Consider the following 24,136-nt stretch of genomic DNA (forward strand, 5'->3'; position numbering starts at 1 on the left):
CAACACCAGGCTCCAGTCTGATTTGGCAGAGTTTCTACAGCTGGATGCCCTTCCTAACGCCAACCACTCAGAGAGTGTAGTGGGTGCTTTTACGTGTCACCCGCACGAAAACGGCCACGCTCGAAATGGTGTCTTTTATGTGCCACCCGCACAAGCCAGTCCAGGGGCACTGGCAACGATCTCGCTCGAAAATCCTACAGGAGCCAGTCAGGCGGTACTGGCAACGGCCACGCTCAAAATGGTGCATCTCATGTGCCACCCGCACAAGAACCAGTCCAGGGGCACTGGCAACGATCTTACTTGGCTTGCCGGGTCTTCTCACGCACAGCCCATTTCCAAAGGTCTCGGTCCGTAGTCATCGCCTCGGTGAGGCCCAATGTACGAAGGTCTTGCCTCACCACCTCAGCCCAGGTCTTCCTGGGCCTACCTCTTCCACGGGTTCCCTCAACTGTTAGGGTGTGGCACTTTTTCACGCAGCTATCCTCCTCCATTCTCACCACATGTCCATACCAGCGCAATCGTCTCTCTTGCACGCCACAACTGATGCTTCTAATGTTCAGCTTTTCTCTCAAGATACTTACACTCTGACGGGTATTCACATTGACATTACACATCCAACGGAGCATACTGGCTTCATTCCTTGCGAGCTTACGTATGTCCTCAGCAGTTACAGCCCATGTTTCACTGCCATGTAGCATGGTTGTTCGTACACATGCGTCATACAGTCTGCCTTTTACTCTGAGTGAGAGTCCCTTTGTCGCCAGCAGGGGTAAGAGCTCTCTAAACTTTGCCCAGGCTATTCTTATTCTAGCAGCTACACTTTCAGCGCACCCACCCCCACTACTAACTTGGTCGCCCAGATAGCGGAAGCTATCGACTACCTCTAATCCTCTACATTAATGGCCCATGCTTCACCAACATGTAGCACCACTGCTTGTACAATGGCATCATCTAGTGAAAACCTTCAACAGGGTCTTCCTCTGAGATCTAGTGATTACTGAAGAAGCTAGGAGTAAATGAACGGCTTGTGAGAGTCATACAAGCCATGAACAGATGTGTTGTTAGTAAGGAGAGAATTAGTAACAAATACAATAACAAATTTAGTATGCAGGTAGAGGTTCACCAGGGTTTGGTTCTCAACTCCCTTCTGTTCATTATAGGCTTCCAGGTTATAACAGAAGAGTTTGAGATTAGATATCCATGAGGAATGCTATATGCTGATAAACTCATTCTTACTGCTGAATCTGTATTAGAATTGGAAAAGAAATTCCAGGTGTGGAAACAAAACCTGGAATTAAACAGTTTCAAAGTTAACTTAGAAAAGTTTTAGTAAGCATGAAAACAGACACAACTCTACATCAATCAAGGAAATAATCTTGTTCAATGTAGAAAAAGAGTATGTAGAAATCTCATATGGTGTACTCAGTGCAAACAATAGGCACAGAGGTGCAGTAGTTTCACAGGCAAACTAACAGAAAAAGTAGAATTTGTATATGACAGATGGGCAGAAGTAGTAAACATTAAAAGCATATGGCAAATAGACTTTCTCAAATGTCTAGGAGGATACCCAGATGTAGTAGATAACTTCTGTTACCTAAGTGACCTAATAAGCAGTGGAGGAGGATGTTCTGAAATTACAGGAGCAAGTTTAAGAACAAAGGTTTTTCTCTCAGAGCAAAAGGTAAAGTGTATGATGTTCATGGATGAACCCCAATTTTACATGGTTGTTAGACAGGGGCCCTGAATAGAGAGGATTGCAAAACCTATAAAGAAATGTAGTACAGAGTAACCCATCAGGTTAATGCAAAATTGCTTTTATTATAGCTGAACACAGGTGCCAAGCTGGCAGAATCATTAGCATGCCAAGCAAAATGCTTAGTGACATTTAATCCAGCTTTATGCTCCGAGTTCAATTTCCACGAAGGTTGACTTCACCTTTCATCCTTTTGGGGTTGATAAAATAAGTACCACTTGAGCACTGATGCCAATGCAATTGCTTACCCCTTGAAATCACTAGCCTTGTGCCAAAATTTGAAACTATTATAACTGAACATAAAAACAAAAACATTAACACTATATATATATATATATATATATATATATAGAGAGAGAGAGAGAGAGAGAGTGAGACAGAGAGTAACAGAGAGAGAGAGAGAGTAACATAGAGAGAGAAACACAGAGAGAGAGTGATACATGAAGGGGTGGTGCTGGAAAGTTCCTGGCTTTAAAGGTATTGGGAAAGGTCTGCTTGGAAGCCATACCATCACCGTTCCTTTACAGGGCTTGGAAAAACTGAAGGATCATTGCAATAAGTGTGTGAATCCGAGAAGAGAATATACTAAATAAAATCATATTTAACTGATCCTTTTTTTTCTTTTACCCAAAGCCAGGAACTTTTCAGCATATCCTCATATATATATATGTATACACACACACACACATATATATATATATATATATATATATATATAATGTAATCCATGAGTTATCACCATCATTCTAAAATCAAGTTTTAAGTGGTTTGTTTCGTTTTCTAGGAGACCCTTTATGTTAAGTAGGAGAATCTTTTATTCGCTATCTACATCAATGTGACCATTGTATTTTGTGTATATATGAGGGGTGTTCATTAAAGATTTCCCCTGCCCTACTTACTGCAGGAAACAGAACTTGTACAGGGATAATCATACATGTCTCTACATGTCACATTGTAAATTGCAGCTTCCACTAGTATTCGTTTGTCTTTCACAACTGCTGAAATGGATTGAGATGTTATAATGGAGGTAGTTGAATGCAAGTCAGTGATCAGGTTCTTATACTTGAAAGGTTGTACACCAAAAGAGATTTTCGATGAGATGAAAGAAGTTTATGGTGATGATGCACCATCATACGATGTAGTCAAGCACTGGCATCACCAGTTCAAATGTAGCTAGACATCGATGGAAACTATTCCTATTCCTGGGTGACCACATTCAGCTCTTGATAACAACGCAATCCATAAAGTGGAAACTGCCATTTTGGAGGATCACTGAATAACTATTCAGCAAGTAGCCAAGAACTGAAGATAAGTCTAGGGTCTGTGGAAGAAATCATTCATGACCATTTGCTCATGCGGAAGTTGTCTGCATGATGGATTCTCTGGATGCTCACACCTTTACAGAAGCAGGAATGAGTCAATTGCTCCCAGGCTCTTTTGGCAATGTGCCAAGAAAACAAGGAGGACTTTTTCAGCAGACTTATCACACAGCAGGAAACATAGGTCCATTACTATGATGTTGAAACTAAAGTCCAGTCAAAGCAATGGAAGCATGATAACTCACCACCTTCAAAGAAGGCTTGTATCCAACCCTCAGCAGTCTCTTGAGACCAGTGTGAAGTAGTTATATTGGATTTTCTGGCAAAGGGCAACACAATTAATGGGGCATATTATGCTTCTCTGCTGCAGAAAGTGCGGGATGCCATCAAAGTAGAGAGCCGTGGCATGCTGACCAAAGGAGACCACCTCCTCTAAGACAAAGCTCCAGTTTACAATGCACATGCTGCCCAGATGAACGCACACTCCTGCAGCTATGAAATCCTTCCTCATTCCCCTTACTCTTCTGACCTGGCACCATCTGACTGACTTCCATCTCTTTCCAACCATGAAGTCTTTTTTGAAGAGGATGTTATCAGATGATGATGAAATAAAATATTGGCTCCAGATGCAACCTACCGAGTTCTACAGATGAGATCTTTACAGCTGCATAAAGTGAGGGGAGACGTGTGTTGCAATTGGTGGTAGCTATGTAGAGAAGGACTAATAATTATGCCAAGTTTTGTTTAACCCAGTCCTTGGGAAGTGAGTCAGGGGAAATCTCTAATGAATACTCCTCATATAAAAATAAGTGCCAAACTACTGTATACTATTTCAAAACATACACACACATACATATATTTATATATGCAAATGCACACACACATACAGAGAGAGAGGGAAAGAGAGAGACACTTCAGATGGCAACAATGTGCAGGTTACTGATGGAGTGGAGTCTGAGAGCGTCCAGAACACACAAAAAGTAAATTCTGTTGCTATAAAGTATCAAACTAATAGCAGAACATGAGGCAATCCAATGCCACTACAAGGGGATTGCTTTGGTGCAACAAATGATCGACTAAGAGAGGCTAAAAGAATTCAGGCTCTACTCAGAAAGAAGATGCAAAAAATATGCAATGGTGTATATATATATATATATATATATATATATATATATATATATATATATATATATATATATTCCCGCTCTCTCTCTTTGGGAGAGAGGCACAAGCACATACACAGACATATACACACACGGCAGTAACTTCCGCCTACCAAATTCAATCACAAAGCTTCGGTCGGCTCGGGGCTATAGCAGAAGACACTTGCCCAAGGTGTCACGTGGTGGGACTGAACCCGAAACCATGTAGCTGGGAAGCAAGCTTCCTAACCACACAGCCACATATATATATATATATATATATATATATATATATATATATATATATATATATATATAAGGCACATGGCTCAGTGTTTAGAACATCGGGCTCACAATCATGAGACAGTGAATTCGACTCGAGTCTGGGCTGTGTATTGAGTTCTTGAGCAAGACACTTTATTGCTTCAGTTCACTCATCTGCAGAAATGAGTTGCAACGTCGCTGGTACCAAAGCTGTATTGGCCTTTGCCTTTCCTTTGGATAACATCGGTGGCATTAAGAGGAGGCTGGTATGCATGGATGACTGCTGGTTTTCCATAAACAACCTCACCTGGACTTATGCCTCAGAGGGGAACTTTCTAGGTGCAATCCCATGGTCATTCATGACTGAAGGGAGTCATTATCCTTTATGTATGTATATATGTATAGATTGACTGATTGATTGATTGAGACGATTTTAATCATGGCAATCATCACATCAGCACATTGTGTAGATCCTGGCTAATAATTGAGGGAAGGTCGGTGAGACTCCAATTAAAACAATGGGGAGCACTTCACAACTCCAATAGACTTAATATAAACCTTGAAGAGAGCAGGATGACAATAATAATAATGGTGGGCTCTCTCATTGAGGATGACTTATGAGTGCTGTTAATCAACAGTCTAGTCAAGATGGTATTCTCTTCATCTCCTACTCTTGTATTTGCACACATTTACAAAATGGCTTTCTGAAATGAACTTCCATTATGCAGCTGAGGAGTACATTTTCATTGCACATCTTATGTGGTGTTCTCACTACATAAATAAATGAAGCTTGTACGAAATGTACGTACTGCTATAACCTAATACATTTTTGTTGCTTTTCTTCAAATTTAATTCACCAAATCTCTTGATTTTGTTTTTGGATTTTACCCTACCAAATTCTGGTGCCACAAACATTTTAAGTACCACATTTAATCTTTTGATTAAATCTATATCATTATTATATATATATATATATATATATATATATATATATATATATATATATATATATATATATATATATATATATATATATATGTATAGGTATGAAATTGTTAGCAAGAAAGTGGATAAAACTCTCCTTCTGTCATACAAAAATTATATATTGACCTTGCTCAATATCTAGAAAAGGTGTTGGAAGAAATTCCATCTTTTGTTCCAAGTGCAAGCTATGGATACATAAGAGGTGCAGTGGAATCAGGTAGGTTAACAGAAGTTGTCTTTGTATGTGGCAGATACACAGGAACAATAAGCATTAAGGACACATGGGAATTAGACTCTCACAAATGTCTGAGAGGCTCTCTCAAGGTTGTAGATAGTTTTTGTTAGCTAGGTGACCAAATCAGAAGTGATGGAAGATGTTCTGAAAGTATTGTCACTAGAACAAGAATAGGATGTAGGAAGTTCAGAGAGCTGTTGCCTCTGTTGGTATCAAAAGGACTCTCTCTCAGAGTGAAAGGCAGATTGTATAATGCTTGTGTATGAACAACTATACTCTATGGTAGTGAAACATGGACCTTAAATGCAGAAGATATGTGTAGACTAGAGAGAAGTGAAGCTAGTATGCTCTGATGGATATGTAATGTCAGTGTGCATGTACAACAAAGTGCAAATGTGCTGAGAAAAAACATGGGCAAAAGAGGACTCAGATGCAGCATGCTAAAGAGAAGACTATGTTGGTTTGGACACTTGAGACATATGAATGAAGAGAGCTGTATAAAGAATGCTGGTTGCTTAAAGTGGATAGCACCTGTGGAAAGGGGAGACCCAAGAAGACATGGGATGAAATAGCAAGGGCCGATCTCAAGATATTGGGCCTCAGAGAGATGACAATAAACCAAGATGTCTGGTGATATGAAGCTCTTGAGGAAACTCACTCACTTCAGTGAAACCGAGTTCTGGAAGCATTGTGTTTCACTTTTTTTTATTACCCACAAGGGTCCAACACAGATTGTGCATTGTGTTCCACCCACATATAACAGGAAATTTTTCACACAACCTACCTCAATAAACCAAATGACATCTCTTCTTCATGCATTATGCTTATCACTCCCTCCCCACACCTACAGCCCAATCCTATCCTCCCTGCCCTGCCAACTGTATCACTGCTATGCTGTCATTCCTTGTTATATACCCAAGTTTCACCAGTCACTGCATTCCACCCCACTTTTGCATTCATGTGAACTCCTTACTCATGCACCCTGGGCAATCCTCTACAATATCATTTATATTCATATCCTTGTATCTTGAGAGTATGCCCTGGCACATTGCCACCATCTCACTCATTTACACTCTCTCTCCCTGACTGGGATAACCATGTATCTCCTCTAAAGCAAGACACCTGTTCCTGTCCCTCTGTCCTACTCTAACCTCACATCACCTGGCACAAAAACACCTCCCTCTCAAAAAACCTTTGTCTTGCAAGTTACTTGGTGGTTGGCATTTGGAAGGACATCCAACCATAAAAACCATGCCAAAGCAGACCTTGCGGGTGCTGGTGCCATGTAAAAAGCACCCACTCCACTCTGTAAAGTGCTTGGCATTAGGAAAGGCATCCAGCAGTAAAAACCATGCCAAAATGGACAGTGGAGTTTGGTGCAGTCCTCTGGCTTGCCAGCTCCTGTCAAACTCACCAACGCATGCCAGCATGTTAAGTCAGGTATTGAATGATGATGATGGTGTGTGTGTGTGTGTGTGTGCGTGTGCATGTATATACATACATAAAAACATATGTACACATACTCATAGACATTTTTAGTCATGCCTGTACAGGTGGGTAGGTCTGCTCCGGCATGGCATGCTATCACTCAATGTGGTCCATTGTCATCTCCAGTATTGATTGTCAATGGGAGTACTCCATACACTGTTTTCACGGAGAATCACAACATGGTCCATGACAGTTTTCTTTACTTAGCTCTTTCCCATGCCCATTGACTTCCTATGGTATTGATATTTAGTCAAACAGCAATATGAGAAATTTCTTAATTTACAGTATCTTGCCTCTGCCTTTGTTATTCCTGTGGTATATGTCCATTTCTTTCATATATGTTTCAGTCCATCCGATGTGTTCTCTGCCATACCTATCACTGATTTTCATGTCCAGAGTGGTCTCAGCCAAATCAACAACTTTTCTGATGCCCATTTATCTTTCCGTTGAATCTTTGTAGTAGTAATACACAATCCAAGCTGCCAAGAGAACACAGAACTAGCTAGCACACTTTTCCATTCTCTTATCAATAGTATTTCAAACAACTGGAGTGGTAAAAAGCCATGTTGCTACACTTACACCTTAAACTTCCCAGCTAAGCTACAGTTGGTCCTGGTTTCAACTTGACCTCAATTTAAATACCCCTTATGGCATCATTAAGGCTGTTATCTGAATTTTCTCACTTGCAATCTTTTTTTCGAATATAGAAACTAAAAACTTCTACTGAGAACAACCCTTTGATACCAGGAAGAGATAAACTGATGTTAAATATCTGACACATGGAAATCTAAAGGCAAAATTTTCAATGACACAATGTTACTAAATTAAAAAGGCATAAAAAAAAACCTGAAATTATTTTGTCAGGTCCATTTTTTATAGGGCTGTAGTAGAAACTAAAAAGGACATTTATATTTAATTTATTTCAAACATGTTAATTAAATGATAGTAATTAATTTTAGATGTTTTGTACAAAATAGAAAAAAAATCATTATTGATTAATTAAATTTTGTATAAGGGTGTGGATTTCAAGTTATGGTAATGTTATCTTGCTAGTGTTATAACTTCTATGTACTGGAGGAAATGCGTAAAACATAGTCCAGTGGTACTCGACAGTGAAGGAGCGGTCACTTTTCATAAGCATGCCAGGCTAAGACAATGAAATTAATGAACCTTTCCCAGAAACAAAACACTACAAATGTTTAAGCTCACTTGAGACAATGGATCCGGCACCATTTGTACAACCATTCATCTGCTTCTTTAAGGAGCTGCAACATGATCACCCAACTTGATAGAAATAGCAGCCAAATCTCCTTTAGAACACTGTTGTTATAAAAGTGAGAATGATATATTTATTGAATAATGTAGTCAGAAATGTTTTATCTTTTACTTGTTTCAGTCATTGGACCATGGTATGCTGGGTCACCACTTTGAAGGGTTTTAGTCAAACAAATCGACTACAGTACTTATTCAGTCTCTATACCAAACTGCTAAGTTACTGGGACATAAACCAGCACTGATTGTTAAGCGGTGGGTGGAGAACACAAACAGATACATATACACACACAATGGGCTTCCACACAGTTTCCATCTACCAGATTCACGCACAAGGCCTAGGCTATAGTAGAAAACATTTGCCTAAGGTACTGCTCAGTGGGACAGAATGCAAAACCGTGCGGTTTGAAAGTGAGCTTTTTAACTACACAGCTATACCTTCACTCATGCTTGGAAAGCACCCCAAACATGTTAGCCATGGTTGGAATGCCATTGGTCATAGGTCTGTTTGATAAGAGTTGATCTGGGATTAAACAACAATAGCACTACAGTTATAACTAATGTTATTCTTACCTCAATCACTTTAAATACAACTTACCCATCTAACATAGGTTAACTGTTTCTGCAAATTTCTACAGTTGCAAAGACTATCAGAGGAGGGTATTTTATAGCTGTTTTAAGAATCAACTGTTTGAATTATTTTTGAAAGTTTATCTTGTAATTTAACTGAAAATATTCATTGTGTTAGTTTTAATTTATTAAATTAATCATTTCTTTTGCAATTAATAATGAAAGTAGTATAAAAAGTGTAACTTTATGTAGTAAATTTCCTCAAAATAACCCAGATTCTTGACAAGCTTTCAAGAAGTTAAACCCAAAACATAAAATTGCCAAACTCTGGGAAAGAGGTTCAAAGTTATGTCAGGTAATGGTGTTAGTAAAGAATATGATGCTTATCAAAGAAATGACTTTCCAAGTGAGTTTTGGGTGGAATAGGAATGTATCTATTTATTTACATACCAGACTGCCTTCAATAAGCAGTCTACCTTATCAAATTAATCAACAATAAAAAAGAAAAGGCTTCTTTGTTTAACACTGAAAGCTTAGCATGAGCCAACAATGGAGCCTCTATGTAGTCATTTGATTTGGCAGAAATAGCAATCAAATCTCCCTCAAATCACACTTACTGTCTGAAGAAAGTGAAAGACATTAAATAATATAGTTCGAGAAACCCTAAAAAAAGGGATGGTCACAGCTCATTGTCATCATTTGGTCATTGCCCCCCCCCCCACCTACATAATTCAGATAAAAAAAATCAAAAGTCATCATCATCATCATCATTTAATGTCTGCTTTCCATGCTAGCATAGGTTGAACGATTTGACTGGGGACTGGCAAACCAGATGGCTACTCCAGACTCCAATCTGATCTGGCAGAGTCTCTACAACTGGATGCCCTTCCTAACCACTCCGAGAGTGTAGTGGGTGCTTTTTACATGCCACCGGCATGAGGTCCAGTCCGGCAGTACTGGCAATGGCCACGCCCAAATGGTGTTTTATACGTGCCACCTGCACAGGAGTCAGTCCAATGTTTTGTTCACATGCCACCGGCACGAGTGCCAGTAAGGCGCAGCTGGAAATGATAGCACTCAAATGGTGCTTTTTACGTGCTCTGGCAGTGATCCTGCTCGGACGGTGCTGTTAGTGCTTAGATGGTGCTGTTAGTGCTCCACTGGCACGGGTGCCAGTCATCGAATTTGGTTCAGCTTCGATTTCAATTTCACTTGCTTCAACAGATCTTCGCAAGCAGGGTTTTGTGTCCAAAGAAGGAAAGGTATGCATAAGTGGGCTGGCCACACCCTGGTAAAGGCCACAGGTTATGGTCTCACTTGTCTTGCCGGGTCTTTCCAAAGGTCTCGGTCACTAGTCATTGCCTTGGTGAAGCCCAATGTTCGAAGGCCGTGCTTCACCACCTCATCCCAGGTCTTCCTGGGTCTACTTCTTCCATAGGTACCCTCAGCTGTTGGGCTGTGGCACTTTTTCACACAGCTATCCTCATCCATTCTCGCCAAATGACCATACCAGCGTAATCGTCTCTCTTGCACACCACAACTGATGCTTCTAAGGTCCAACTTTTCTCTCAAGGTACTTACACTCTGTCGAGTATGCACACTGACATTACACATCCATCGGAGAATACTGGCTTCATTCCTTGCGAGCTTACGCATGTCCTCAGCAGTTACAGCCCATGTTTCACTGCCATGTAGCATGGCTGTTCATACACATGCGTCATACTGTCTGCCTTTTACTTTGAGCGAGGCCCTTTGTTACCAGCAGAGGTAAGAGCTCTCTGAACTTTGCCCAGGCTATTCTTATTCTAGCAACTACACTTTCAGCGCACCCTCCCCAGCTGCTGAGTTGGTCACCTCGGTAATGGAAGCTATCAACGACTTCTAGTTTTTCTCCCTGGAATGTGACGGAAGTTGTTCTCTGCACATTTTCACCGTTTATTGCTCCTGAGTATTTGCCACATACAAAAACTATCTTGCTAGTTAGCCTTCCTTTGATATTGCTGCACCTCTTATGTGTCCATAGCTTACACTGGGTACATCTTATACAGTTTCTACCTACGCCTTTTCTACAGATCAAGCAGGGCCATCTACCTGAAGGGGTTTGTGGTTTGTCTACCCTCCTACTTATTAGGACTTTGGTTTTAGCTAGGTTGACTCTAAGGCCCTTCGATTCTAGTCCTTGCTTCCACACCTGAAACTTCTCTAGTTCTGATAGTGACTCAGCAATTAGAGCAAGGTCATCAGCATAGAGGAGCTCCCAAGGACAACCTGTCTTGAATTCCTCTGTTATTGCCTGGGGGACTATGATAAATAGGAGGGGGCTGAGGACTGAACCTTGGTGGACCCCTACCTCTACCTGGAATTCTGTACTCATTGCCAACCCTCACCTTACTGACAGTGTCCCTGTACATGGCTCACACAGCTCTCACTAACCATTCATGTATCCCTAGTTTCCTCATTGACCACCAGATAAGGGATCGGGGGACCCTGTCAAAGGCTTGCTCCATGTTAACGAAAGCGAGGTACAGAGGCTTATCTTTGGCTAAATATTTCTCCTGCAGCTGTCTTACCAGAAATATAGCATCAGTGGTGCTTTTCCCTGGCACGAACCCAAACTGCATCTCATCTAAGCTGACTCTCTCCCTAATTAGTTGGGCTATGACCCTCAGTTGGGCTAATGAAAATGTTTTGGCCAGGAGCGTATTTTGAAAGAAAGAAAAAGAAATGTAAAAATTCATAACAAATCTGAAAAAAAATTGTCGGAAAAACTTAGAGTTACAGGAGTGGGAACTTCTCTATCCTCCCTTGTTCCGTGTAACTCTGAGTCTCTTAGACGTCTGAAAGAGAAGCACCTACTAGCACCCCCACATAATCAACTAAACTGGCCCGATCCCCCAGATTACTTGAGATCAGCCTTCACTTCTGATAAAATGAGAAAGGCAATTTCATCCTTCCTTGCTGGTTCAGGTGTGGGAATTGATGGTGGTATCTCTTTATCAGCCGGTGACACCAGACTTGAGCTCTTGGAAAATTTGACTCAGCTTGTGAACCAGTTCTCTTCACTCCCCTCTATCTGTCCACTATTCTTCAGTGCAAAATTATTTGGGTTCACTAAACCCAATGGAGATTTTTTCCCCATTGCAGTTGGCTGCACCCTTCGCTGTCTCACTGCAAAGATGTGCTTACAAATGATAGGTTCTCTCCAACATCCCGTAATCAGGATGTATTGCCCAAGTGATTTGGATGTCTTGGTCTTCGTAAGTGTTTGTCCCTCTCTCTCCCCTGTTTCCTTTCCTCCACTCACACTTGCTCCACCCTGGTGAGCAACATCCTCTCTTCTCCAACATGGACCAGTTTCAACAGGGAGTTGGATGAAGCTCTCCAACACTGGAGGGTATTGAACATGTAGGTTCCTGAGAAGGTGGAGGACTGTCGGAGTCAGAGAGCTTGGAACAGCATAATTTTGAAGGTCACCTTCAACTCCCTCTTCATCCAGTTGGACCAATTTTCAAGGTGCCACTTACTGTCTGCTAGCACCAAATACTCAGGTGACTGGATTGATGCCATCCTTATGGCTAATGTTGGTGGCTTATACAGCATGGACAAACTTCATGTCTCCATTGCTCTCAGAATGGGAGCTGACGTATGCATGGGTTTGATCTGTCGTTGTGACAGGCACCTTGACTCCATAGGTCTCCATGGCCTTTCTTTCTGCCTGAATGCTGGTCACTTCGCACATCATATGGAGTTGAACCTGATACTCAAGAGGAGCTTGGCCCGGGCAAACATCCCCTCCATCTTGGAACCATCGAGACTGTACAGATGTGATGGGAAGAGACCTGACAGCCTCAATCTGTGCCCCTGGTTGCGAGGCAGATGCTTTGTCTGGGATGTCACAGTTAGCAACTTTTTTGCTTCTTCTCACATCCTGGATGCTGCGGTCAGGGCAAGATCTACAGCTTCTGTCGCCAAGCAGAACAAAATTCTGAAATACCGCGACCTGTCGGCCAACTACATTTTCCATCCTGTGACATTCAAGAGGTTTGGAAGGTCATACCACTAGCTGTGAGATTCCTGTCTTCACTGGCAACTCCCTTTGCAGAGATATCTGGTGAGGCTCGTGAGGGCGCTTGGCTGTTCTAGCACATCAACCTCGCCATCACCTGCAGCAACGCTGTAAGCGTGCCTCAATGGCCATTAAAGAGGTTTCTCAGCGCCCCCAACTTTCCAATCCAAGGTAGTGAATTGTTTTGATTGTTTTTTCTTTTCTTCTCTATTTTCTTTCTCTTTTCTCTTTTTAATCATGTTCCCTGTTTTGTTTAATTTTGTAAAACGGTAAAGGCCGTGAAGGCAATAAAGTTTTACAGTTATCTTTTAATGCTCCGCTATATATATACATATATATATATATATATATATATATATATATATATATATATAGCTGACCATGTAACATCTCAGCTCGTAAGTTACCCCATTATTTCGTTTTGTCTTGCTATTACATGTTTTATTATGAACTCTCTGAAGAGAAATAAATGAGGAACCCCAACAGCTCTTTCTTCTTTGTGAAAGTAATATCATTTATTTCGAAACATATATGTAGGAATTAAAGGCACTTTCATTGACATGCGTTTTGCTCCATTTATTATTATCCATATCTTCTCAAAATGTATCACTTTAACTTGGTATATCAACCTGTAAAACGGCTGGAATATCTTGTTTTTTAGTGTAATTTTGCTACCTCTGGTAACTATTAACGTATTTAAATTATCGAAAGTTTTAATAACTGAGATAATATTAATATATACATAAACTAATATATATATATATATATGTATATATATATATATATATATATATATATATTTAAAAAAAGAGAGAGAATATAAGCCTCTGGAAATATTTAATTTGTAAAATCGCCATCACCCCCCCCCCCCCTCCCGATATAATTTAATGACACTGAAAGGAGGATTTCAAATTGACCTAGCAATTTCAATGCCCGAATTGAATAAAAGTACATAATCGTTCGTTTCTATCCAATAAAATTTCAGTTTTATCGAAGTATGCGTATATCTCGACAATAGAAACTTATCACAAAAGTAATATAAAACAAATTTAGTATGTGATTCAACTTCAAAATTAGGTGCCTGATAATAACTAAAATTCAGGTTCATTTTATTCCCATAAGTTGATTCCTAGATACAGTCACACTGAGTAAAGATGATTATAAGCGAGAAAAAGATAAATACCAAAATTGTAAATTCTTTAAAAAAAAAAAAAAAAAAAAGGAAATGTATAGTGAATGACTTTCAAAAATATCATCGTACCATAAGTTTTCAAGTGGAAACACGAAACCGTTCTTAAAGAAAGGTAAACAAGACATAATGCACAGAACGAAAGGTGGAAGCGGTCAATATCATCCCCCCCCCTCCTCTGAAAAAAAGTCGGCTAAGTAAAAATGTTGCAGGAAAGATATATATATATATATATATATATATATATGTATGCGTGTGTGTGTGTGTGTGTACGGAATAACATGGCACTTTTTTTTATATAAGTGAAAGAAAGGTTAAGTCTACTTTAAACTGCGTCGAAATACTAGTTTGCATAACTTCTCGTTATGTAACCTAATTCATAACATGAAATGATGAAAGAAAAATAGATTTAAACGAAAAAAAATTACATTTACATTAAACTTTTAATTTAATTAATTTTTTTTTTTGTCCTACAATCACTGATTATTTTCGTTATTATTATGAATGAAAAAAAAAAAAGTGTTGATTCCAACTGCATGTAGATTTAACTTCGTTCCTTTGCATTTCGTACATCCGTCTTCGCAAGTTTACCTCTTGTTCTTCTAAAGTACCCGTAACTATGGTCTATAAGGGAGGGGTCAGCTAGTATAACGGTCTTCGGCCCGGAGAGCTAAAATGAGGCCAGAGACTATCTACCAGGCTTTTAAAAAAACAACCGTTATTCCAATTGAGCAAACTTCCTCCAACCATCTAACACAGAACGCAACCTTGTTCCAGCTTGCCAAATTTCTCCTCTCGCCCCTGCCACTAACATATGGATTGTCAATCCATTTGACTATAATCTGTACATAAATTGGTCCTGTATTTTTAAGTTAGAAGCAAATTATAGTGCTAGGAATATTACGAGGGTCACAGATTTTAACAATCACATGAAACTTACATACTAAAGACAAATTTTAGCTTTTAAAAACAAATCGTTATTGGTCAATTTTAAATTGTTTGAAATGGTTTCCTTGAGGATTTACATCATTTTCTTGAGAAGTGGATCCGGCTTCCGCACTTGACATTAACCAACCAAATATTTACCGGCTCCTCGAAATTTCGACAATTGATATACTCCTAAAAAAATTCCCAGAAAAGAAGGCTAAATAACTCTTACAAACATCTAAAAATCATATGAATAAAATAAAAACCAACCTTCTGTTTCCCTTTTTCTTTGGTACCACCAGATACTTTCGTCTGCTTCCTATCCTGACCTTCACTAATTCTTTAACTGAGCTAATAACACACATAATAGTACGAAAATAATCTTATTTTCTTTCTTTGCAACATAAAAGTAACTTTCAAGACCTACAGTTTTTATCTTAGTTAATATTTTAATGTTCACAAACTATTTTCCACTAGAAATTCATCAAAATTTTATATTACAAAAATTAAACAAACATGCAAGCATGTATAGTTACGAAAGCAAAACATAAACTAAAATCCTGAGTTCACTACTGATCTCATTTCCGGGAAACGTGACATCAGAGTGAGAGGGTGATCAGCTGACAAGTCTACCAAGTCTAGCAGCAGTCCTTGTTTATATATCACGTCACAAACTGTGATAGTGTCATAGCAGCAGGTGCTGGTTGTGCGTGCACTCCGTCCCCAGTGCAGACGACAAGTCAACTAGTGTTAACATTAAACTAGCAAGCCTACTTCTAGATTTACCTGCTGCATTCCAGCTATTTGTTTACTTTGCACAAGCATAATTATTACACCAAATCAAAAACAAAAAATTAGCAAACCGGTGACCGTATCCACTTGTTTTTCATGATTAATCATCGATAGTTTTTTGTAACTTAATAATTCACGTTCCTAATGTTTTTTATCACATAAATTAACATGCATTTACCTGCATGTGCACGCATGCATATATAAACATACATATATCTAAAAATTCATATTCATATATAAACATACATATACATTTATAAATAGCAACATAGCTATCCAGAGACTATCTTCGTCATCGTTATTATTAATGTTGTAGTTGCATTGTCACTGTTACCTTTAAAGCATGCGTTTGAAACTCCACAAGTTAGTACCTATTAACCCCTTTTACATGAAGTTATCTCCGAACAAGAAGCTTGCTTTTCGTCCTCTCATCTCCAATAACGCTGCCTCGTGACAACATTGATCGAATGCTAAACTGATTCAGACTGGATTGAATAATATGATATAATATGAAAATTACATCAATAATGCAAAGGATATTACTTTGAAAAAATTATTGTGAGGTAAGGCTTAAGCAAATAATGTTTTCTTTCTCAACATTCGTCGTTGTTTTCCTACTATAATCCTATTCACATCTAGGACGCATTATAGTGATATTTAATCGGCCCTCTTTACTTTATTTTCTCAACCCCTTAAGGATGAAAAGTAAAGCTGCCTCGGCAGGATTTGAACTAAATATCGTCAAGGTATATATTTTGTCCGACACTTTAACAATTCTTTATTTCACCACTTTAGTTATTATTCGAGGTCAACTTTACATTTTATTTTTATGGGGGTCGATAAAATTGTTACTTGTCAAGTTCTGAGACCGATGTAGTCAACCGCACCCTTTCCGCCAAAAAGGTTTAGTCTTGTGTCTACAAATAATTCTTAATACTATTATCGGTTCTCTTATAAGCACAAGACCACACAATCTTTCAGTGTCATACACGCACTCTCTTTGTCTCACTCTGATATATATATATATATATATATATATATATATATATATATATATGTATGTATGTATTAAGATGTATATATATCCCGTTGGTGTATCTCTTTGTCTCTAGATCGTCCGATGGTTTCAGAGAATGCTATATAACAATTGTAGGTTTCTTCAGGTATCTCTGGAATTTGTTTATATATGATAATTTATTTAGAGTGATGCCGTTTATCTCATAACGATTTACTATAGTAACAGCACAAAATCGATGAAAAATTTAAACCTGATTTATCAATAACATTGCTTTTACTGAGTGAGGACAATTTTAGTTATATTATATAACTTAGTCGTGGTGGTAGTCGCCCACCACCCTGTTACGTTGTTTGTTTATTCAGTGTTAGCTCTGAAGTATTGTTCAACTGTCTATAATACATGTGCGAAAACAACTTACTGTGTTGTATGTGCATATATATATATATGTATATGTGTATATATATATGTATATGTGTATATATATATGTATATGTGTATATGTATATGTGTATGTGTATATGTATATGTGTATATGTATATGTGTATATATATATGTGTATATGTATATGTGTATATATATATATGTATATATATATATATATTGTTGCACGTTTAATATGTATTTACGCCTATAATATTCTTATCTATTCATCTGATTAGAAATGTCTCGTATTTTTGATTAGAATATGAGGGGCTGACACACCTGTTATGTGTCATGTATATATGTGTATTTTAATATATGCTTATATATCCAATAAGAAATTTATCGAGTACTTTAATTACGTTAGGAAAATATATTCGGGTGGGATTTGCACTGTTTAATGATCCCCTAACTTTTGCAGTGAACATTCTCCTCCCCCACGTCCTTCATCTATCTCATCTTTTAAGTAATATGATGATATTACTTAAAAGAATGAGTCATGTGTTACACAACGCGATAGAAGATAACACGGGACATTTCGAAAGGTCAGCAACACTACCCAATAAATGCCTTCACTTATAACGCTCCCTTCAAAAAGCCTCACTGGAAGCAGTGAAGGGATGATATTGCCAACTTCTATCTGAAACCACTGGCATAGTAACGAAATTTCCTTCAAATCACCCTGTTATCTTAGAAAAGAAATACACGTTAGATAGTGTTGTCCTGGGTACATTGTACCTTGAAAAGAAAAGGGACGGTCACGAATGGAATACTTTTAATCGAACGTTTGCTCAATCAAAGCTGACTTGAGAGCCAAAGATACCTATCACTGTTAGAGCATACTTTTACCAGTTCATTTAAAGTGTTTATTTCTCGCTTCACTTTTTTTTATGCTCTAATAAATTTAAGTAGGTTTGTCTAATCTCCTCACTGTGTAAGAAAGTGTCAATTTATCACCAGAAAAGGTCAACATTTATTCAGTAAATTCTTTTATATTTTTCGTGTGTGTGTGAGTGTTCAGCAGTTTGTTTTGTAGTGGTTGTTGTTTAGTTCTGATCAATCAGACCTAAGTTGTTCCAGTTATGACAACACATTTCTTTTTTTCGCAATGTAAATAAAACTGTATTATTCATTGTTGTCCCATTTATTTTTAAAAGATAGAAAAATATGGTTTGGAGGAGATTTAGCTGCTATTTCTAGGAAGTCATACAACTAAGTTGAGGCTCCCGCGTTGGCTTGTATTTGTTTGGTTTGAGACGGTTGCAATATCCGACAAATCCATGTATCTTATACACTGTAGCTAAACAAAGGTTTGGAATGAACTAATAAATCTATTCTTGCCAGTACTGTTATTCATACGAATTCAGAAACCCACTATTCGGCGTGAATGAAGCAAAACCCTTTCATTGTTGGTATTTGAATCCAGGATGAAAGAACAGTTACATTTAGTTAGTGCCAGATTTGAGCATAAGCTAGTTTAGGGCCTCACAATTTGCAAGGATCTCTAAAAAGACATCTTTTTACATTTTGTGATGCCTAGTGTATTTTTTATCAAGGAGGCTTACAAGCATTGTATTGCTTAGGACCCTGCCTAACGCCGAGGTCATCACCCTACCGTTTCTGCCACTGCTCCAACAATAATAATAATGGTTTCTAACTTTGTCACAAAGCTTACACATTTTGGAGGAAAGGTAAAATTGATCGATTTGTTTCTAATATTCTAGTATCGAAGTAGGATTTGAGCTCTGAATAAAATACTGTATTACATATAGTTTCTGTCTGCCATGTGGCGGTTTAGCATTTTCTAATCTCGTTGAGAGAAATACAACAATTCTGACCCCCATTTCTCTCTCACTAGTAGTGGTGGTAGTAGTAGTTTATCCTCAAACTGGCCCTTATCGAACAAACCTGTCGATCAAAGGCATTGCAACTGTGATCACCCTGTCTTTATTTTAGTACGGTGCTTCGTAATTTGAAGCGGATTTGACTGCTATTTCATGCATGTTTAGTGACCTTGTATAGGCTGCTTTTTTGACTGGGCTGTAGTAGTTTATCTCAAATGACATCGTGGTTTTGGTATCTAATGGTCAATTCAACGTGACAAGAAATATTTTCATTGCTGATGTCGGTGTTTTACTTAGTTACCCTGACAAACGATAAATGTGTCAAGGGAAGTGATCAGAATCATGGTTGTGGTTGTTGTTGTTGTTGCTGAGATATCGCTGAGTATGGCTATGATCAAAGGTGTTCTGGCCATCACTGTACCCACTTTCTCTCCTGACATGGTTTATCTAAGGTTACATATTCCAGTGTCTCCCTCACCCCTACATTAATTGGATGTGATTTGAGGAAGATTAGGCTAGTTTTTGTAACACCTCGAGGAGCCACATAGAGGTCCCATCCCATGTTCGCAATTATTCTGATAGCTGTATCACCAAACGTTACTGTATCAACCATCATTATATTCTTCTTGTCATCTCCATTTTTTCCCAGTTTTCACCATACATTTGGATTCCTGAAGAGCTATAGTCTCCATTTTTAAGTATGGTGTGTAGCTTGAAGTTTTGAGGAATTATAAATGGCTTGTTATGACGTTGGGTAGCTTTGTCAATGTAATGAATTAGCTATTTAGGAAGAGTCGTCGTAACTGCTTGTAGGTGAAACCGGCCCACGGACTAAACTTTGACTAAGGCTTGGTTCTGATTCTCGAATGAGTAATCACTGAGGCTAAGTTATGAGGGAGTCTCGCCTAGAAATGTGTTGAGAAGAAGCTTTCCTTGTAAGACTGGACAAAGGTGGTGAACGTTTTACATCGTCTCCATGATCTATTAGTGTCGGAGCTAGTCCACTTGTATCTCCGTATCCCGTAGATAGTGGTGCGCTGAAGCTGCGGACTCTAGATATTCTGAGAGGTGAGCAGTTGTGGTTTGTTAGACACGTTTTCCCCTCAATTCATCTCTGACAGAGCTGCAATTCAGTGACAAGCGTAGATAAACGTCTGGATCTGGGATGTTGCCGGGTTTTCACTTTCTTCTGTATTAATTTTGCATCTTAAAAAAGGCTCTTAGCGAGTATGAATGACGATTTTCTGGGTAATGTTCGAGGTATGTACGAAGACCAACTTAGCAGTGTCATCTGGATAACTTTTGAATTTGGGATTATCGATAAATTTCAAAAGTTCTTGGCATGGTAATGCCGGTTCTACAGTGGCGTAGCTAAAGTGAGCACCGCCCGGGATAGCCCTTGAAGTTGCCGCCCTGCTCCGCACAGTCTTATATAGGCGACCCCAAAGTTCTGCTCCCATACTAGCGTCACCCGAAGCGATGTACAAGGGAGACGAATGGAGTGAAATGTCAGATGATTCCCCTTCTTCCGATGGTATTATAAAATTTTCCAAATTCACGAATTATGTTAGTGTGAGTGTTTTGTGCACACGTTTGTGTTTGTCCCCACCCTCGCCACTGCTTGAAAACTGGTGTTGGTTTGTTTGGTTCGCGTAATCTAGTTGTTCGTCTAAAGAAACCGATAGAATAAGTGCCAGACTTAAGTACCGGGATCGACTTGTTCGACTAACCCTACAAGGTGGCACTCCAGCATGACCGTAGTCCAATGGCTAATATATTTATATATAATTGGTACCCCAGCATGGCTGAAATATACTCACAAAGCCATTCCTATAGAGTCTGAAATTGTCCAGTACATCAGAAACCATTTCTTTGGATATATATGTTTTAAGCATCATCTCATGTCTGGTGGAGGAGCATCCGCAGTCCTTTCAGTTTTTACTATATTTGGAAAGATTTTTTTTTTTCAGGTTTATGTTATGCATATTTTTAAACTCAATCTCAGATATTTAACACGTAAATCTGAGAAAATTTTCAAAAGGTGTTCAAAACTAAAAAGAATTATGGAAAAAGGGGTCACTGTTTCTGCTGAATCGTAGTCTACGATTCCTAAAACATACACACCCTAAGAAATTACTGCTTTTGGTGCACTAGACAATTCTATTGGAATACACATACTTACACACGTACGTAAATTTGTGTGTTTGTGTATTTATGTGTGATGTTTTCCCCTTTCATTTGCATGTGATCCGGCCACACATTCATAGGAGGACTTTATAGTCAAACGATTCGTGTTCAGTCCATTCTTGAAACATAATTTATTGAGTCTGGATATATGAAAAGTTAAGACAGAGGAGCAAAGCGACATAATACTATTGGTATTTAGTTTGTGAGCTTCTTAAGGTTTCGTAACCTTAAAGTTTTACCTCTTGATATTTCTAGTTATTATATACTTTACTAGTCTTAGTGTTTACCATGATGAAAAATAACTATATCTTTATGAACTAACACCGTTCAAGACAGTGTCCCAGCATGGTCGCAGTTAAATGACTGAAACAAGTAAAAGATAGGAATAAACGTTTGTTTTAAAATACAAGCAGCCTAACGACGAAACCTTTATGAAGTCGCTGAATCTGTTGCTGTTAGAAATATCAGCAAAATATCCCTCGAATCACGCACCCTAACTGTCTTTAATAAGGAAGTGCACGCTATACTCCGCTTAAATAAAAAGACGGGTTTGATGGTCACTGCTAGAACGCCTTTGGTGTGTGTTTGTGTGTGTGTGTGTGAGAGAGAGAGAGAGAGAGAAAGAGAGCGATGAATGTGGATGCTGCAATTTCGAATCAAGGGAGAAAATTATGAATTCAGTGACTGGACATTCATAGCAACAATGCTCATTATGGACTACGTGGTCCATAATGAGCAAGAACTGCAAGAAAAACACGGTCAATTATCCTTTCAGTTGTGAATGATAGCGGCTAACAGTTGGATCCTAATTCCTTTAACAGTGGTTACGACTATCCCTCTATTATAAACATCACTATTCAGCTCAAATTGCATATATTATTGTTTAGCCCCAGGTTTGCCTTGATCGAGCACGTCTATTAACAAAAGCATTCTACCGCGACTGCAGGGGGTTTTTTTTTAGGTATATCAGGTCTACAATCAAATATGTTTTTTTTTTTTTTCAGGCAGAGAAAAAATTGGCTGCTATTTCTAGCAAACTGATATACCATTTGAACGTTCCTTTGCTGGGTTGTAATTTATGAGTGTGTGCATGTACATGTGTGTCCATGGGTGTTGTTTAGTTACACGAGGAGAACGCTTTGACCAAAGGCATTCAGACCATGATCATCCCGCCTGTCCTCTATACGCATGGAACCCAAGACTATATTATTCAGTGTGTTCTTTTTCAGAGGGTAGGGTGTCGGAGTTTTCTCTGCTATTTCTAGCAAGAGGCTCTCTCGTTGACTCGAGTTAGTCGGTCGATATTGCAAGGCGACTTGCAATGCTTGCTTTTATGCCCAATAGGAGAAATATAATACTTGTTGTTATTCTTTCCTGTGCGACTTTTCCTGTCATTCTACTCTAATCAATACAATAAATAAGTCAACTATTGAGTCAATACCAGTTAGCTACTGATAATGATTTAATCTATTGTATACCTTGCCTCCACAATTAGTGGTTTTGTGCCTGACATAAATATCCTCAATCATTAACATCTTTCTTTACTTCTATGTGTATATGTATGTAATTTCTCTTTGTTCCTTTTCTCGTCGTCTTTATGAAAAATAAAGAAATTATTATTATAAAAATAATGTTTAGAATTTGCTTATGTTGGTTAGAAATTCCGATCAATATTGTCGTAACGTTGGGCAATTTATCAAATACTCTGCGTGTGTGTGGTTGCATTTGTCTCTCTTGTGGTGGTGGCTTCTTTAGTTGTCATGTGATGGAATTCTTGCCGTGTCCTTAATTTTAGTGGTAGAGTAAGATGATCGCTGCACAAAATGCCCCATCGCGTTTAGATACATTCTTTTACATCCCGAATAGTTGAAATCCTTTCGAGGGCCACTTTGCCTTTCCTCCTTCTTAGGTTGATAAGGTAAAGTACCAATGAAATACTGGTGAAATTGATACAATCAACAGTATCCGTCTCCCCAGATTGTGTGTCCTGTAATGTATACCTTCGTTGGAAACTAATATAGTTTCCCATCCACATTGCGTGACACCTTGGGAAAAGTGCCTTCTGCTATAGCCTCGAGCCGACCAGTCTCCTAAGTGGATTTGATAGATGGAAACTGAAAGAGACCCGTCATATATATATATGTGTGTGTGTGCGTGTGTGTATATAATCTGTCTTTGTCACTCACCACCGCTTGACAACCAGTAATGGTTTGTTTACGTCCCCGTAACTTAGCGGTTCGGCAAAAAGAGTATGAAAGAATAAGGTACCAGGCTTTAAAAAATAAGTATTGGGGTCGATTCGTTTGACTATAAATTCATCAAGCCAGTACCCCAGTGTGGCTGCGGTCTAATGACTAAAACAAATGAAAGATAAAAGATATAATCATTGTCCTTGTTTTATCATCGTTTTCCATGCTTGCTTGAGCTAGACGGAATTGAAGGACTTTCTTCTACAACCAGATGCTCTATCTGTGGTGACCCATTACCTGCTTCCAAGGAAAGTAATATTTCCTCATAATGAGACACGTTTCCAAGTTGAAGTCACTTGCCCAAAGTGCCATGCAGTGGAAATGAAACCGAAACCATTTGGTTGGGAAGCAAGCTTTATACCACACAATTATGTCTATATATTATCATCATCACCATCATCGTCATCATTGTTTTT

General features: G+C 38.7%; 2 protein-coding genes across 4 annotated transcripts in view; one reads left to right on the forward strand and one right to left on the reverse strand.

The window, feature by feature from the left end:
* LOC106878669 (HIG1 domain family member 1A, mitochondrial-like) overlaps positions 1-15,756 on the reverse strand; it is a 38,779-nt gene extending 23,023 nt beyond the window's left edge. For both annotated transcript variants that reach the window (XM_014927957.3, XM_089350594.1), the window contains exon 1: positions 15,480-15,756. The gene's annotated coding sequence lies outside the window, so the exon portion shown is untranslated. The remainder of the gene's footprint in view (positions 1-15,479) is intronic.
* A 140-nt stretch (positions 15,757-15,896) lies between these two features.
* The window catches only part of LOC106878643 (serine/threonine-protein kinase 11-interacting protein), an 88,893-nt gene continuing 80,653 nt past the window's right edge, over positions 15,897-24,136 (forward strand). For both annotated transcript variants that reach the window (XM_014927947.3, XM_089350593.1), the window contains exon 1: positions 15,897-16,564. The gene's annotated coding sequence lies outside the window, so the exon portion shown is untranslated. The remainder of the gene's footprint in view (positions 16,565-24,136) is intronic.

The sequence above is a fragment of the Octopus bimaculoides genome, chromosome 4, assembly GCF_046866305.1.
Source record: "Octopus bimaculoides isolate indiv1 chromosome 4, ASM4686630v1, whole genome shotgun sequence".
Lineage (NCBI taxonomy): Eukaryota > Metazoa > Mollusca > Cephalopoda > Octopoda > Octopodidae > Octopus > Octopus bimaculoides.